Source organism: Bison bison, unplaced genomic scaffold (assembly GCF_000754665.1).
Source record: "Bison bison bison isolate TAMUID 2011002044 unplaced genomic scaffold, Bison_UMD1.0 scf7180017864519, whole genome shotgun sequence".
Lineage (NCBI taxonomy): Eukaryota > Metazoa > Chordata > Mammalia > Artiodactyla > Bovidae > Bison > Bison bison.
This window is the reverse complement of record NW_011495072.1, coordinates 10912919-10927064: the sequence shown is the minus strand read 5'-3', so window position 1 is coordinate 10927064 and position 14146 is coordinate 10912919. Positions and strand designations below refer to the sequence as shown.

The window sequence follows — 14146 nt, the reverse complement described above, 5'->3', positions numbered from 1 at the left end:
CCGGTGCCACCCTGACTGCCCCGCGCCCTTAGGCAGCCCTAGAAGTGCACCCTCTTTCCTTGACCCCCACAAGGAGCCCACCCCCTCTCACAGACCCACATGCTCTCCCGTTACCCTGGTGTCCCTGGTCCATTTAGCCCTCTTTTGTCCAAGCCAGCACCTCTGCCTGACCCCCTCCTTCAGACAGGTCTTTTTGCTCTCCGTTGGTCAGTCTGTCAGTCAACAAGCATTCACTGAACCATATGGACATATTGGCAAGAGCTCAGGAGCTGGAGCCAGCTGCTAGGGATACTGTAATGCAACTCTCTTGCATCCCTGGTTCCAGGAGCTCACATCTGTGGCTTCCAGGGTGTGAAGAGAAAAGGCTCCCCTGCTGCCCTGGCCTCAAGATTGGCTTCTCCCTGCTGCCAGTTACTGAAAAAAACATTGATCTGGCAGGATGCCCCACAGAGACCAATTTTTTTCTGTTCCATGTGAAAGTTACCAAGTTGGTGGTCTGTGGGCAGGTGAATCGGCACTGAGGCCAACCGTGGAAGGTGGCCGAGGTGTGCGGCTTTCGGGGATGCTCAAACACAGAGGAGTAGTGAGATTGTTTGTGTTTTAGGGTAGGAAAAGGAGAAGTAGCCCCAACCCCAGCAGGGATCCTGGGGAAGGAAAAGGGACTGAACTCCCGTCTGCAGGGAGTGGACCCAGAAGTCCTGCAGATGCAGCACGGGATGACCAAGTGTAAGCATGAGCAGCATGAGTGTGGGGAGCACCTCAGCAGGCAGGGCTGGCGGCACCTGGGCCCATATGTGGAGTCGCACCCCGGGAGATCCATGTGGCCTGAGAGTATAGGACGGGCTTCTCCTTCTGCCATGGGGGGGTAGTGTCACCAGGCACCGGACTGGTCAGGATCCCAGTGCTCCTGGCCCACTTTGGGGAGTTGGACCTTCCACCTCTCCCTTTGGAGCACGTAAGACTTGGGGTTCTTGGACAACGCAAAGGGAGAGGAAGCTTCCAGAGGAAGGCACAGACTTCCTTCAAGTATAGCAGGTTGGGTCTAGATGGTTTTAAGTAAAATTCAAAAATCAAAGAAATGCAATAGTATTTGCATTCTGTTGCCACACATAGCGGTTACTAACGTAGCAGCTTCTGTGGTCCAAAAGCTTACAGTGTGCCAGATACTGTGCCAAACCTTCCATATACATTATTCTAGTTAATTCTCAAAACAAGATAGCTGCTTTTTTTTATTGCCATTTTACACAAGAGGAAACAGAGGCACAGAGAGGTTAATCAACTTGCTCAAAATGACACAGCTAGCAAAGCTATGAGCTGGTTCATAATCCACATTATCTTTCACTCCAAAGTCTTTCAATCACAGATCCCCCTGCATCTGCGTCTAAGGGTTCCGTGCATCTGTGGAGGCCCGGGAGATCTGGGCCTGCAGGGAAGAACGCTGGCATCTGGAGGCCTCGGGGCCTAACGAGAAGGGGCCGCTCTCAGGTGCCTGTCTCCTGTAGCAGCTGGATCCCATTTCAGTGAGGAGGGCCATCTTTAGAAAGCCACCTTCTCCTGGGCCGAGAAGGAACAGGGTGACCACAGCCCGTGAACCCTGGGGGCCCTTGAGTTCCCACTGCCTGCCCGGCAGGGTTTCACAAACCCGTTGACGTTGACAGGGCAGCCTGTGAGGAGGGAGCAGGAAGCCTGGGGGCCCTGTGGTCTGCCAGCATGGCTCAGAGTTTCCTGGGCTGAGCCCTTCCTGCGGGGCCCTCTTCAGGGCTCTGCCAGCAAGTGCCCCCTGTCCTGCGGCTCTCTGTGGCCCTGTCTGGCTCTGAGAGACAAAGCCCACTGACCCCAGAGTCCCTGAAGGGCCAAGAAGGTCCTGTCCTCTGCATGCTGAGCCTTGGGGGAGCTTTGCTATCCTGGCCCTGGCCTCAGGGTGTCTGAAGCTTCCTGGGGACCAACATTGTGAGGCTGGGGCAAGGACTGTACTATATGCAGTCAGGAGTCCCAGCCTCCACCCTCAGCTCCAGTGCTGACGAGGGCTGTGACCTCGGGCAGGTGTCAACATCCCTGAGCCCCCTTCCCTCATCTGCTTCACAGGGTGTAAAACCCTTGTTGAACAGGAAAATGCTCCGCAAGTTTTAAGGGCTCTCTCACCTGGCTGTGGCCTGATCTCAGGATCTAATGGTTCTCCCTTATGGAAACTCTGCCAAGTCCGAATCCCCAAGTTTCCACAGAAAAGGGAGGAAGCATTCCAGATAGTGGACAGCCTGAGCAAACACTCAAGGTCAGGAACACAGACACACTCACACGCGCGCACACATGCACACATACACACACTGAGCTCTTCGTGCCAGGCCCTGTCTTAAATATTTTACATATGTAAACTCATTTAAACCCACTCCAGTGTTCTTGCCTGGAGAATCCCAGCGACAGGGGAGCTTGGTGGGCTGCTGTCTATGGGGTCGCACAGAGTCGGACACGACTGAAGTGACTTAGCAGCAGCAGCAGCAGCAACAGCAGCAAACTCATTTATCTCTTGTTGCTGCTGCTGCTGCTGCTAAGTCGCTTCAGTCGTGTCCGACTCTGTGCGACCCCATAGACAGCAGCCCACCAAGCTCCCCCATCCCTGGGATTCTCCAGGCAAGAACACTGGAGTGGGTTGCCATTTCCTTCTCCAATGCATGCAAGTGAAAAGTGAAAGTGAAGTCGCTCAGTCGTGTCCGACTCCTAAGTGACCCCATGGACTGCAGCCTACCAGCCTCCTCTGTCCATGGGATTTTCCAAGCAAGAGTACTGGAGTGGGTTGCCATTGCCTTCTCCCTTATCTCTTGTAATATCCCTATAAAGTAGGTACTAGCTTGCCTCCATTTTACAGATGAGGCAATGGAGGCTCGGAGAAGTAAAGTAACTTGCTCAAGATCACACAGCTGAAAGTGGGGAACCCAGATTGTAACCCAAGCAGTCTGCAATGAGAGCATGAGTGGAGGTGAGGGCAGTGGGCCTGGAAAAGATGGGAGAGACATCATGGATTTGGCCGCATCTATCTTGTCCTCTCTAGTAGGGCCAGTGCTTGGTATGGAGTCTAGCACACAGTGGGTACTCAAAGATGTTCCTGAAACCTGGGCTCCGCAGAAGGTGCTTATCTGGGGACCCTGAAGTTCTGCACGATCGGGGGATGCTGGACTTGCTGGGTGGGGGGCAGTATGGGCCCAGGGCTGAAGCCTAGACTGTCTCATTGCTTCTTGGCTTGAAATGGGGTTCCTGCCCAGGCCTGTCCTTCTCAAAGTGGCTGCTGGACCCGCATTGACATGAGGGCCCACCAAGTGGACAGGCAGGAATTTTAGATTAAGTAGCTCCTCAGTCCCCCTCTGGGCTCCTCCCCTTGGGCCCTGCCTCTCCTCCCTTCCCTCCTGCACTGGCACACTTGCTGCCTTCCTCCCTGTGGGATGTTCTTTGCTCCTAGAGCTCAGGGTCCAGGGTGGGCCGGAGCCCTGGGGGGACACACACAGACTTGGTGGAGGGTGTTTGTTGCCGGCAGAGGCTGCTGAGAGACCAGCCTGTGTGCGGGGCTGGAGAGCCAAGGGGCTGGTGAGAAAGGAAGTTTCTGTATTCTGTGGCACTCAGACCCCACCAGGAATGTGGCTTTGGGCCAGGATCCCTCTGGGCAAGAAAGGATGACTCAGCAGAAACAGCATCCTGACCCCACAGGATAACTGGAGCCGCTGTGTTGGGGGTGGGTGCCAAGTGGCAGGGCTGGTGAATTCATGATCCCACCACTTCAGCCTGCATCTCCACCCTCCACCCAGCCCGCCTTCAGATGCCCTTCTCTGGGCTGGAGTTTTAAGACTCTCAGAGTAAAAACCTTCAGAAAGACTTGGGGGGGGGGTTACCCCAGCTCTTCCCATTCCAAGGGATGGAATTAAGAAATGATGGGTACGATGCAATCTGCGATTGAGGCCCCTAGGTCTGGTCGTGGGAAGATGCCCAGCACGATTCAGGGTGGGGGGCACTGGGCAGCGGAGAGAGCTGGCCTGGGCCGGGCACCGGGGAATTCCAGCCTGAGAGCCAATTGGAAGCACATGTGTTTAGACAGCCATGGAAACCCGCAAAGCTACTTCTCTGTTCCTTGAGTCTAGCTTGTGAAAAACGAAGCATCTATTGCCAGGAACCCTGAGAAATGTCTCCCTTTGTCAGCGGAGGCCTTCATAGCACAGGCCGGTCACTACTGGGGACTGTAATGGGACTCTAATTGGTGCCATCCTCCTACCCACTTGCACCACAAGTCCTGAGCAGAAGTGGATGATGGTGGCAGTGAAAGTGAGGGTATTGTTACAGCCCCAGATGCTGCTGCTGTTAGCATTTATTGTTTCCCATACATACTGCTAACCATCTTTACCTGTTTAATCTCATGCATTCCTCATAAATTCCATACGAAGTAGATATGTCCTGAGCTCCTAATTTTAAGAAAGCAAACAGCTTTGCAAAAGATTAACTTGCCTGGGGTCACCCAGGTACCGAGTGGCAGGATAAGCTTCTGAGGCTGGGATGTTAATGATTTGCTTGGTTTGTGACCCCCTTCTTCTGTCCCTTGGGGGAAAGAGGAAGTCAGAGTGCTGGCGGCTCTGCCCCCTCCCCTGGGTGCCACATAGTGACAGAGGGTCACCAGGGTTGACCCGTGGAAACACTGACCCCTTTCTGGGTGCGTTGCAACACTCGGCGGTTTCCTGCGCAAAGCATCACGGGTCTTGGGGTCTGGCAAGCAGTGAGGATCCTGGTATTTGGGGCTAGATGACATGGGTCTGCCCTTGACTTACTAGCTCTGTGCTTTGACACTTTATTCTGTCCCTCTGTGACCCTGGCTGTCACACCTGTAAAGTGAGAAAGAAGAACATAATAATTTGCCCTCCATTTATCTGCCCAGTGAGATGAAATGTAGACCATTAGGCCATTGCAGCCAGAGTAACCAGCCAGACAGCAAGCACAGGGGCTCCTTTGGGGTCCAGCGGGTGGCGGTGAGGGCGGGGATGAAAGAGGGGGGAAGTGGGCGGGGCTGGCATCACACTGCTCAGCTCCTTGGTCAGGAGAGAGGCGGGCAGAGATCAGGAGTTACTTTCTTAACAGATAACACCTGTTTTGCACTCATCCACCTGCCTCACAGAGATCTCCTAGAGGTGAGGACCTGCAGTGGAATGGCTGCATCTTCCCAGGAAAATCCCATGGGTAGCACTGGTCAAGGCACCAATGACAATCATCAGTCCCTTACAAGTGCCCTGTTTGCTGACTACCCTGTGGATGGAATCTCTTGTCCTGCTCTAACGTGGGCTTCTGTTAGTAGACTGGTTCCTGTTGCCCCAGCAACACAGCAATAGTGGAGGTGGCAGCAAACGGCTGTTAAATCACTTAATCAGTTGTGGCCCATGGGCACTGTGCCAACCAGGGGTGGTTACAGCTTTGCCAGACTTAGTCACCACCGCCTGTAACTTAGAGAAGGCAATGGCACCCCACTCCAGTACTCTTGCCTGGAAAATCCCATGGGCGGAGGAGCCTGGTGGGCTGCAGTCCATGGGGTAGCGAAGAGTCGGACACGACTGAGCGACTTCACTTTCACTTTTCACTGTCATGCACTGGAGAAGGAAATGGCAACCCACTCCAGTGTTCTTGCCTGGAGAATCCCAGGGACAGGGGAGCCTGGTGGGCTGCCGTCTATGGGGTCGCACAGAGTCGGACACGACTGAAGCGACTTAGCAGCAGCCTGTAACTTAATGTGGCTGACATTGTTGTAAACACACACAAAACAGGCAAATAATAAGTTCCCAACAAATACATCTTGCTTGCTTGATTTCAGAATCATGAGGGCATTATATTATGTCCCTTACAGTTTTATCCCTGAGTCTATTTTGTTATACTCAAGACCTTGGCAAACCAGTAATTTCCATAGGATGTGTTTGGCCAAGCTACTCCCCAGTCACCCCATTCCTTGGCTCTTCATAAGGATTTATCAATAACAACATACCCATTCTGTTTAGGCTGTTATTATGGTTCTATCCTGAAACATCCTGTAGTGGTTATTTTTTGGAAACATCATTTGGTTCATAATTTCTTAGCAACAGAACTTGAGGGCTAACGGCCGATGCAACTCCAAGCGAGATGATTGTGCCTCCTGCGTGGGCAAACAAACCCACAGCAGCCAAGTCAGTGCACCCTCTGATTATGGGTTTCGTTGTTTTAGGTCATCGAACGTCACCGACACCCACCATGAGCCAGGCTTGCTTTGTGACATGGCTGAGAGCATATGCTGTGACAGCCATGCACCCAGGGCCTTGGAGAACTTTCAGTCACCAGGTGCCCAAGGCTGTAGTCATAGACGTGTCTCCTCCTGGTGCAGGTCCCAGAGTGTGTATTTGACTGGGAAGAGGAGGGAGCAGGAACAGTGACCCCTCGCTCTGTGCATGTCTGCACTTTATGTCATCACAACCCTTCTGCCCAGCATTGTCAGGACTGTCCTGCCGTGTGACAGCTGAGGAAGTGGCAGCTCGAGCATATGAAGCCACCAGCCATGGTCACAGGGTGTCAGAGGCAGAGGGAGGGTTGTAATCCAGACCTGCCCAAGCTCCCAGCCTCCATCCTTTCTTTCTCTCCTTCCATCTTGCTTTTTATTTTTTATTTTGATAATTAATACTCCTAGAGCAAGGGCTCCTATTGCAAACATTAAACCACAAGCATGGCCTTTGATTCTTTGAGCCCAAATTCACACATCTAGGAAGAGAAAAAGAAAACTGTGATCTATATACATGGATGAAAACCAAAGGCTCATGGATAATCACATTGGAGTGTTTTTGTTTCTATTTTCATTTTTATGTTTTGGCCACTCCACGCAGTATGCAGGATCTTATTTCCCTGACCCAGAATCGAATTCGTGATCTCTGCAGTGGAAGCTCAGAGTCTGAAGCATGGAGCCACCAGGGAATTCCCTCACATAGGAGTTTTAAAATGTCTACAGCTTAGAACCCAGAAGCCACAGGCCTTGCAGGTCCTTCTGGATGTCCCTCAGTGTATCTGCACTTTTCTTGAGTTGAGCAACCTTATCAGCCTTCAGCTTTTGGTTGATTACACTGGTTAACCCCTGAGCATTAAGGACACACGGATGATTGAGGAAGACTTAATTCTAAATGCCACGCATCTCCTTCACCATTGTGACACCAGATGAATCCTGGATAGATTTTTCATCATGGATTCAATGAGATCAGTCACATGTCATCCAACAGACCAGTTAGTTACCCTTTTAGCTTGGTGATTTCACAGGCACTTTCCACTACCGCCTTACATGCTACTGCTGCTACTAAGTTGCTTCAGTCGTGTCTGACTCTGTGCGACCCCATAGACGGCAGCCCACCAGGCTCCCCCATCCCTGGGATTCTCCAGGAAAGAACACTGGGGTGGGTTGCCATTTCCTTCTCCAATGCATGAAAGGAAAAGTGAAAGTGAAGTTGCTCAGTCGTGTCTGACTCTTAGCGACCCCATGGACTACAGCCTACCAGGCTCCTCCGTCCATGGAACTCTCCAGGCAAGAGTACTGGAGTGAGGTGCCGTTGCCTTCTCTGACCACCTTACATTCTTCCTTCCAATTTTCACTGTTATTGTTCTTTCCCATTTCTGGGCTCAGTTCCCAAACAGAAATGCTGGCCACATATATTCTACTCCAAACAGCTACACTTGAGTCACTGTGTTCTCCCCAAATCCATCCATGATCCATGACAGCTGTTGGAATGAATGCCAAGTTTTCAGCCATAAAATAGTGAAACCTTTGACACCCACTTTCAATCACATGGTGCTTGAGTCATCCACTTAGTTTCCAGGTAATATATATGAGGATATCCACTGGGTTGGAAGCCTCACTTATGATGCAATTGGGACTGTACTTGATGATTGCAGGAATAATGAATTTGAAGAAAACATTCCTCCGCACCGGACTGAGATGATTCTCTCTCTCTCTCGCTGGTGGACTCCTGCGGTTATCCCCATAGTCACAGGGTGATCTGTTCTCTGCCGCAATTTTAAGTGTCTGAAGAAAGATGTTCCCATGCTGCAGATGCATTTCCAAGCATTCACAAGGGCAAGTTCATCAGCCAGGGACTTTCCCAGAATGCTGCTGGCACATGCCATACTTGTCCAACACCCACTGCAATGATTCTATTGTTTGCGACTGTTGCCTCCTCTCCTGCAGCCATGCAATCAGTTTTCCCTTAAGAGTTGCCCTTGTTCACAGGAGAGCGAAGGCTCGGGAGACAGTTGTAATTGTTGTGCAGAGGATGACTATTGTGCAATGTTAGCCGTGTGCTCAGCCTCCCCTCTTTCTGTTCATCTTGTTCATGCATTCAAGTCCCTAGGGGCAGCTAGGACTTCATTCGACGTGTGGTCTCCCTAAGGCTGTTCTCCAATAGGCAGCACACGGGGGCCATTGCCACATACCAGTTCCACAGGTCAAAACCACGCACAGAGTGTGAACCTCCTGCAGCCACTGACCCCAGCCTTCACAGGCAGTGTGGGGCTCATAATCCTTCTTTCATTTTGCTTACTTCCCACAGCCCAGACCATGGTTCTCCCTCTGTGTCAGATAAAAATAAAAATTAAAATAATTAGCTACCACATATTACACTGAGCTGGAAATTTGATTTACATGCTTTTATTTACTCTTTAAAACCTTATAAGGACATTTACAGTTCAGGAAATTGGGTGTCAGAGTAGTTGAGTGACTTACTGTAAGTCACATAAAGCAGGTTCTTTGGTGACACCCACAGTCACCCTCCACCCTTCCTACGGCTCTGTTACTCATGAGCAGAGGTGGAATTATTGAGAAAACTCTTGATGCCTATGCTCTGGGCCCCCTTACTCATACCTACCCCTTCCAAGCCCTAGAAGTCTATTCATAGAGCCATGTGTTTTGTGAAATTTGAAAAAATAAGATGTTTTAATGTTTATTTTCCAGAGGAAAGCTTCACTCAGGTTCCACAGGTCCTGGACACCCTGTTCATGAGTGTATGGCTTAAACATCTTATCTAAAACTTCGCTCCTCCTCTGTCTCCTTTCCCGACTTTACTTGCTCTCCTTGGCACAGTCACTAGCACACCATGCACTTTATGTGTTTATCTTGTTTACTGCACATGGCAGGCACCACTCACGAAGTGTTTTGGGGTGAATGAAGGCAGCCATTGTCCTTACGAAAAAGCTGTTCTGTGTAGTAAGTTGTTTTCATGTTATAGACAATTTATAAAGATGGAGGAAATGGCTTGCTCAAAGGCACCCACCAACAAGTCCAATCCCCACTCTCCTGATCTGAGCTACCTTTGGACTTGGCCCTGTCTAGGTTGCCTCTGTCTAGGCCATGACATCATAACTTACTTATAGACCAGACATCATTTTATTGGTGTTTCATCCTTGACTCATCTCTCTTGCAACCATCTCCCCCTACCCTCCAAGCCCTACCAACCACCTCCCAAATATCCATCAGACCCAATCACTTCTCCCCACAGCCCCCACCATAGACAGGGTCTTCATCTACCTCCCACTGGTCTCCCTGCCCCCGTGTCTTCCCCTCAGCTTCCAGAGGCTGATCCAATCAAGTCACTCTCCTGCTGGAACTATCCCATGAATTCGTATTTCTTAGAGGTCAGATTTGAAATCCTCAGCATGACCCATGAGGCCCACGGTGGTTTTTATTTTTTCCAGTTCCTCAAACTCACCATCTCCTTCCTGACTCAGAGCCCTTGTACATGTTCCACCCACTTTTGGTGCCTTAGCAGTCTTCCTCTCTTCCCTCTCCATCTTTCTACTTAATTTCTACTCACCCTTTGGGTCTCAAAGCAGCATCATTTCCTCAGGGCTACCTTCCTTGTCCGCCCACACTGGGCGAGAGCCCTTGGAATGGTTTTCACAGCTCCCTGTATATCTCTGCAAAGAACTGATTACAACTATCATTAAATAAACAACTGTATTCTCTTGCGGGGTTTGATCTGTCCTTGTGACCCCCGCCTCCATCCTCTTCCCCAGAAACGGTGTGCCTTGCTCACTGCTGTATCTTTGCATTGTTTGTTTCATGTTGGAGTGTAGTTGATGAACAATGTTGTGTTCGTTTCCTGTGTACAGCACGCATTGTTTGTTTGGCTTAAGGCAGGGATCCCCAACCTCTGGGCTGCGGAGAGGTACCTCCTGTCAGGTCAGTGTGGCATTAGATAAGAAATAAAGTACACAATAAATATGATATGCTCGAATCATCCTGAAACCATCCCCTCATCCCTTCTGGTCTGTGGGAAAATTGTCTTCCATGAAACTGGTGTCTGGTGCCAAAAAGCTTGGGGACTGCTGGCTTAAAGGTTAAAGACAAGTGTTCCTCTCTCACATATACCCCTCGAGGTGAGTTTTTCTTATCAGCTGGCAACAGTGCTCCATGTGATCCTTCGGGACCCGGGTCCTTTCCTCCAGTGGCTCTGTCATCCTAGGAATTGTCACCTGCATTGTGGGGGCTGGATCATTGCCACATCTGGGTTGGAGTCAGCAGGAAGGGAAAGAGTTTTCTTGGTCTTGGTTTGGTTCCAGATATCTATTACTGGATAACAAACCACTCTGAAATAGTGCTATAAAACATCAACTATTTCATTATTCTCATTGATTCTGTGGGTCTGTGAGGAACGCTGGGAGTTGGGGCAGAATTCCTGGACTGTGGCTTGTGTCTGTACTCTACAGTGTCTGGGGCCTCATCTGGGAAGACTCAGATGGCTAGGGGTGACTCAAGTGGTAGGGGTTGAATTGTCTGGGGGTGTCTTCACTCGCCTGGTGCTTGGCTAGAAGACTGGGCTCAGTGGGGCCTGTTCCAGGGCACTTACATGTGGCCTCTCTAACTTGGGGTCCTCACAGGAGTTGGACTTCTTTTACTGAGACTTGGGGCATTAAGAGCAAGTCTTCCCACAAGGTAGAAGCTGCCCAGTCTTCTATGCCGTAGCCTCAACAATCACATGACTTTCCACTTTCTTCTGGGATGAAGACCACCCAGGTTCAGGCAGAGTGGTCATAGACACCTGCCACTTGGTAGTTGAGAGTCAAAGAATTTTAAAACCATTATAGCCAGAGGGGCTAATACCAGCTCCACTCACATTCCCCTGGTGAGAATGTAGTCATATGAGTGCATGTGTGCTTGTGTGTGCTCAGTTATGCCCGACTCTTTGCAACCCCACAGGCTGTAGCCCACTAGGCTCCTCTGCCCATGGGATTTTCCAGGCAAGAATACTGGAGTGGGTTGCCATTTTCTTCTCCAGAGGACCTTCTTGACCCAGGGATCAAACCCACATCTCTTGTATCTCCTGCATTGACAGGTGGATTCTTTACCAACTGAGCCACCGGGGAAGCCCGTGCAGTCATATGGCCCTTTCTAAATGCACGGAGGTGGGAAATACTATCCCCAGATGGGCAGCCATGTTTAGCTTCAAGTTCATCATAGTGGAAGAGGGAGAATGGATTTGGTGGACTGTTTCCTCTCTGCCATGGTCTGTTCCTCTGACCAACCAAGCATGTGTACACCCCTCTTCCCACATGCAATACATATCTCTTCAGGAAAAAAACCAAAATTCCAGTGATTGAATCCACTGCTGCTTGTTTATAGAACAAATCACTGACTGGATGTCTGCAGTGCCTCTGTGTTCACTCCTCCATTAGGGATGGTCCACTTCTTAGCCCAGAGCCTCGACATGAGCTAGTTCTAAGTGGGAAGGCAAAATCAGCTAGTTGTGGCCTGTTGAATGGAGCGAAATATGCTTTCACCTTTGTCTCGGTACTTCATTCAATCTATTTACAGAGTGGGAACATCAATAGATGTTCATTGAAAAGAATATCAACTAAAATTAATTCCAGATGGATCAAAGATTCAAGTGTAAAAAGCCAGCCCATAAAATGCTAGGGTTCAAAGAGGGTAAGATCAGACAGCTTACAGAAGAAAATAAACAGAAGGCCAAAAGTGGTATGAAAAGGCATGTTCTCGAGGATGTGGGGAGAGAGAAACTCTCACATGCAGTTTGTCGGTGTTTGAGTTGATCATTTTTAGACGGGGGTTGGCAATATCTTTCGAGGTGTCAAATGTTCAATATTTTTTACTTAGAAGCTCCACTTTCATGTATGTATTATACAGATACACAGTATTCCCACAAGTGAGCAAAACTATATGTCAAGAATGTTCCGTGTAGGCTTGTTTAGAATAGCTAAGCCTCTGGAAACCACCTAAATACCCTTGCATGGGAAACTATCAAATAAAGTAGAATCTCATGCAGCTGTTAAAAAGAACACAGGAGAATTAGCAGTACTAACACAGAAAAATTCCAAGGAACAGTGATAACTGGAAACGAAAGGCATGTTGGATAACATTATGCATAGTGTAAGCTCACGTGTATAAAGAAAGAAAACAAACTAATATATTCATTTGTATTAAAAGATACCTGGAAAGATTCATAGAAAGTTTTAACAATGGTTACTTCAAGGGGGAAGTGAGTTTAAGGCTGGGGGAAGCAGGAGAAAGTTTACTTTTGGCTCTGTATCTTCTCCACTACATGGATTATTTTACAACATCCATGCATCACTTCTATAGGAGAATCAAATTCAGAATAGTGGGATTTCTGGTGGCTCACACGGTAAAGAGTCTGCCTGCGATGCAGGAGACCTGGGTTCGATCCCTGTGTCGGGAAGATCCCCTGGAGAAGGAAATGGCTACCCATCCCAGTATTCTTGCCTGGAGAAGTCCAGTGACAGAGGAGCCTGGCAGGCTACAGTCCATGGGGTTGCAGAGTTGAAGATGACTGAGCCACTTCACTTTTCTAGGGAAGAAGGGAAGGGCGTGGTGGGGAGGCCGTAAAGGCTCTTTAGCTGTATGTATAATGTTACGTTTCTAAAAGAGATTGAAATGGTTAATATGGTAAATTTTGTGTTAGTATATTGTACCACAGCAAAAAGAGGAAAAAAATGTGACAATCTGTTCATAACAACTGATAAAGCTGGATACTAGGATGCTCATTATATAATCCCTCTGCTTTTTCACATTTTAAAAACATTTCACAACTTTTTTTTCTAAAAAGATTCACTCAATAAACAAGATAAAATAAAGGGAAAGAAAACCAGAAAAGTGAAGCGAAAGGGACGTCTAAGCAGTAAAAGAAACAATCTCATGGTGCACACTTTTAATAATCAGCTTGGTGAATTCAATGACAGTCTCAGCAGAGACGTGCACACTAGCATTTCCTGTTCTGAGCTCAGGATGCTGAGATGTCAGGAACACAAGAAACATGGCTGGCATTGCTCAGAAAAAGGAAATTTGCCACTGTGTTGCAGAGACTTAAGAGACTGTCACAGGCGCAGGCAAGAGCTGGCGAGGACCTGGGCCGTATGAGCTGTCTCCTCTCAACCTACAAAGCTGTGTGGCAGCCCTGCTGTCGTTTCCCAGTTGCCCCCGCTCCTTGCCCCTTCGCCCGCTCCTACCCTGGGGGTCTGGGCAAGCAGTGGACTCCCCTGCAGGTGGGCACACTCTTCCTTGCCCTCGGCCCCTGCCCACCCTGCAGGGCCTAAATCTGCTGCACCTGCAGTTCTTTGATCCTTTTTGGTTTCCTTTCTTTTGAAAAAATTGACCACAGTGCCGTTCTGTGATGTTTTGAAAACCCTCTTCCTGTGAACTTGAAACGCGGGTGATAAAGAAGTAAAGGGCAGAGGGCTGCGGGTTTCACCAGAGGCCTTTGTTCTGGGCACGGAAGCGATATCTCAGGTAGACAGAGATGGGGTGAGGGCCTGGAGTCTGACCTTGAGGTTCCAAGGGCTGCCTCGGAGGGGCATTGACATCCAGGGGCAGGTGGCTGCCCAGGGTGCCCTGTGAGGTGGTGAGCTCCCTCTCCATTGCTGCCAACGGGCTGTGTGCTCAGTCACTCAGCCGTGGCCGACTCTTTACGACCCCATGGACTGTAGGCTAGGAGTCCTAGGCTCCGAGTTCTAGGCTCCTAATCCTAGGCTCCCGCTAGGCTCCTCAGTCCATGGAATTTTCCAGGCAAGAATATTGGAGTGGGTTGCCATCGTCCCACCTAGATGACACGTGTCTAGGGTGCCTGGGAGGATTTCTTCACAAGGAGGTGGTCTA

General features: G+C 49.6%; 1 pseudogene; it reads right to left on the bottom strand.

Moving 5' to 3' along the window:
- Positions 1 to 13909, bottom strand: part of LOC104981777 — a 43760-nt pseudogene extending 29851 nt beyond the window's left edge.
- Positions 13910 to 14146: the final 237 nt, after the last annotated feature.